Source organism: Zingiber officinale, chromosome 5B (assembly GCF_018446385.1).
Source record: "Zingiber officinale cultivar Zhangliang chromosome 5B, Zo_v1.1, whole genome shotgun sequence".
Classification (NCBI taxonomy): Eukaryota; Viridiplantae; Streptophyta; class Magnoliopsida; order Zingiberales; family Zingiberaceae; genus Zingiber; species Zingiber officinale.
In genome coordinates this window covers 49,330,459-49,334,772 of record NC_055995.1, presented here as the reverse complement: position 1 = coordinate 49,334,772, position 4,314 = coordinate 49,330,459, and positions in this window count along the sequence as shown.

Genomic DNA, 4,314 nt, shown 5'->3' with positions numbered 1-4,314 from the left:
GCACTACAATAGAACATATCTTTCAAATAAACAGAACAACATTTGTCTTTTATTATAAAAGAGTATCCTTTCTTGTCTAAACAAGAAACTGAAACTATGTTCTTAGTAAGAGCAGGCACATAACAACAATCGACTAACTCCAGTACAAGCCCAGAGGGCAGAGATAGAAAGTAAATCCCTACAGCAACAGCAGCAACCCGTGCTCTATTGCCTTCTCGTAGGTCCACCTCGTCCTTTGTCAATGCTCTGCTATTTCTCAGCGCCTGCACATCAATACAAATGTGAGAAGCACATCCAGTATCTAATACCCAAGATGTAGAAATAGATAGATTGACTTCTATAACATATATACCTGAAGTGGAAGTGTCACTTCGCTTCTTCTTAAGATCCTCCAAGTATACCTTGCAGTTCCTCTTCCAGTGCCCGGTTTGACCGTAGTGGAAGCAGGTAGCATCCTTGGCGACCCCTCCTTCAGGCTTCAGTGCCTTGCCTTTGCCCTTGGTTTGGGACTTTCCCTTACCTTTGGGCTTGCCCTTGCCCTTGTGCTTCTGAACCATCAGAATGGGCTTAACCTTCTTAAGGTTAATCTCAGCAGTTCGTAACATACTAAGTAGCTCGGGCAGTGGCTTGTCAATCTCGTTCATGTTATAGTTCAGAACGAATTGACTATAGCTATCTGGCAAGGACTGCAAGATCAAGTCAGTGGCCAGCTCTTGGCCAAGTGGGAACCCCAGTCTTTGTAGGTTCTCTATGTACCCAATCATCTTGAGTACATAAGGACCTACAGGAGCCCCGTCTGACATCTTGCACTGAAACAGTGCCTTTGAGATCTCAAATCTCTCATGCCTCGCTTGTCCCTGATATAGTTGGCGAAGATGCTCAACCATATCGTAAGCGCCCATCAACTCATGTTGCTTCTAAAGCTCTGAGTTCATGGTCGCGAGCATTAGACAGGACACATCTAATGCGTCGTCTTGATGCTTCTTATAAGCATCTTTGTCGGCTTGCGGGGCATTGGCAGGAGGAGCCTCAGGAATGGGCTGCTCCAGAACGTACAGCTTACGCTCCTGGGTGAGAACTATTCTCAAGTTCCTGTACCAGTCCAAGAAATTTGCTCCGTTGAGCTTGTCCTTCTCAAGGACAGATCGCAGGGAGAAAGTGTTCGTATTTGACGTCATGGTTATCTACAACAGAAAAAATTTGCAGAAATAAATATCATATTCTTTTAAAAATCATTTAATTAGGCCTTTAATTAAATGATGCTCCCACTGAATTCTATAATTCTTGTGGGACAAGATCCACATCATACTAACCCTTGAGTTAGATTTGGCTATTACGCCCAAGGCTTAGTATGATCGATAGGTAACGATTACCAATTACATCTTTATGCAACTCTTGTTTATAGAATCAATATCTGCATTTATATTAAAACTCGAATTAGCTTTGGCTAATACGCCCGAGAGATAATATAGATGTGATTTTGACCTATCTTTTCCAACCGTTGGAATAATGCCTATAGTTGACTCGATCCAACCGAGTAACTAGGAATACTCAATCTAATTGAGTTCGTATTCACCCATGCGTTGATAGGCGGGACCAAGATTGTCCCTCCGTACCCTACCAAGATAATATGTATTGCTCTGCTTTGGCAAATTCAACAATACATGTGATCGAGGTAGTGATAGGTATCACGGCACGGTTAGGCATTTAGAGTTGGTTCGATCTAGATCTAATCTAATCAAGAAGGATGCATCTTGTGCATGACTTAGATCTAATCTAATCGCAAGGGTGCATCATGTGCACGACTTAGATCTAATCTAATCGTTAAGGCACTAATTAATTAATTAACTATTAAACATGCATCAGATACATAATAATTAATTAATTAATCTATTTGTGATTTAGTCATGGCCCTACTACGATCTTCTCAAGCCAATGAGAAGATCGAATGGTCAACCTAGGGTCAACAGCTTCTCCAAGCTCCTCCCTTTGACCACCTTGTGTTGCTCGTGCCCGCCTCGGAACTCCGTCTCGTGTGGACCCTCCACCGCTCCAATTTGTACATTACAATTTGAAACTCGAGTTATATTCGAGTCTAAATCTAATTTACAACAAGAATAAAAGACGAGGCACGACGCACAGGTCGCGAATAATAAAATAAATACAACACGCGAAAACACATCACGACATGCAGGCCGTATTATGAATTACAACACAACCAATCATATTGGGTTTTGGGCCATGACTATCACAAAATTAATATATAATTCAAAATTATATATTTTCTTATTTTCTGTAATTTTAAAAAATAATTTTTTTACAATTTTACAAGTAAAATTTCCCGGCGGTCCCGGTTAGCGGTTTCGGGCGCAATCGCGGAACGGATCCCCTTGCGGGGCCAGGGGCAGCGCCCCTACCCGCGATCTAACCATTGCGAGGGTCCCATTGCGATCCAACAGCGCCCAAACCCGCTGTCCCAAAACGATTTGGGCCGAGACATTACCATTTCGGAAAAATCTTCCCGACGGGTTCGTTTTTAGCGATTTCGGGTGCGATCACGGAGCAAATCCCCGTGCGGGGTTAGGAGAAGCGCCCCTACCCACGATCTAACCATCGTGAGTTGCTCCGTTGTGATCTAAAGGCACCCGAGTCCACTGTCCCAAAAGATTTTGGGTCGAAACGAAGCCGTTTGGGAAAATTCTTCCCGATAGCCGAAGCCTAAAAGTGCCGAGACACTTGTGCTTCGCCTATAAGGAAAAATTACCCATAAAAACATAAAAATTGAATTTTTACAGAAAATCACAGAAGCTTTTTGTTTTCCAAAAACCAAAAACTAACTCGTACAAGTCTTTGCACGTGGCTCTGATACCACTGTTGGGTTCTTCTTTCGCGTCGCGGAAACCCCGAAGGACCCAAAGCCGTAGATCCGTGCAAAGATTCGTATACAAATTTTGAAAAACTATTTCTTGTACGAGTTCAAAAACTGATCTACTACTTAGATCTACGAGGAAAAAGTGTTTACCCTTGATGCGCGCCCTACGCGAATCCCGCTCTTCCAAGGTGTTGCCGGATCTCAAGACCGTCAAGCGCCGGTCCTCTAGAAGTATCCACACGGACAACTTAGGTGGAGAAAACCTCACACAAAGGTGTGCTAGCACCTTGGTAAGGTTCGGCCAAGTAAGGAGGAGAGGGAGAGGGAGAGCTTGAGAAGGAGGAAGAAGATGCACCACTTGAATGAAAAAATCAAATTCTCATTCACCCCCAAAGTGGTCGGCCACTCTCCATGGTAAAACCACCAAATTAATTGCATTAATTGCAATTAATATGAAACCATTAAGAGTTGTAACCCCCATGAGGTGGCACTCTAGGATGATGTGGATCAACACCATTGGTCCACATATTGCCACCTCACTAAATGACATGGCAACATGTGTAACCTCCTCATTTAATGTGGGCCGGCCACATTAAATGCTATGGAGGCTTGTAACCTCCATGAGATGGCACACATTGATGATGTGGAGCAATCCTATTGGTCCACATCTTGCCAACTCACTAGTGATGTGGCAAAAAGTCAAGTCAAACATGACTTTTTCTCTTCCTCTCAAATCAAGTCAAACTTGATCAAATCTCTCTCATGGTTGATCTAATCCAACCATATGATTCAAGTCAACTTAATATAATGAATCTAATTCATTAAATTAAGTTGATTTAAACATGAATCAACTTGAGTCCAACTCAATTAGCCCAATTTGGATTACTCTTAATCCAACATGATTCATCAAATGAATCTAATCCTCTTGGTTCATCATATGAACCAAATCTCCATCTAATTGTCCTAAGTGTGTGACCCTATAGGTTCTTGTAACGTTGGCAATGCCCTAAACCCATTTAGGACCATAAGTAATGAGCGGTATCTAGCAACACATCATTACTACCCAAGTTACAAGAATGTTGAGATCCAACATCACCTTGTGACTACTAATTGTGACTCCTCACAATATGTGACAAATGTCCTTCTATCCTAGACATCTAGATTGATCAATGTGAGGCATAGACCGTGTCATCCTCTAATCAATCTAAATCTTGAACTCCAAGTAGACGCACTCGATCAAATGAGCTCAACATCTAATGTTGACTCATTTGGGCATGGCCATGCACTTCGTGGTCTCACTCTATCAAGAATACTGATGTCGCTCCCATCATATAGGAGGGATAGATCCCATCTACATCACTCACATCCCTCTGCATAATTCGTTACATACCCAGTAATCGCCTTTATAGTCCACCCAGTTACGGGTGACGTTTGACGAAACT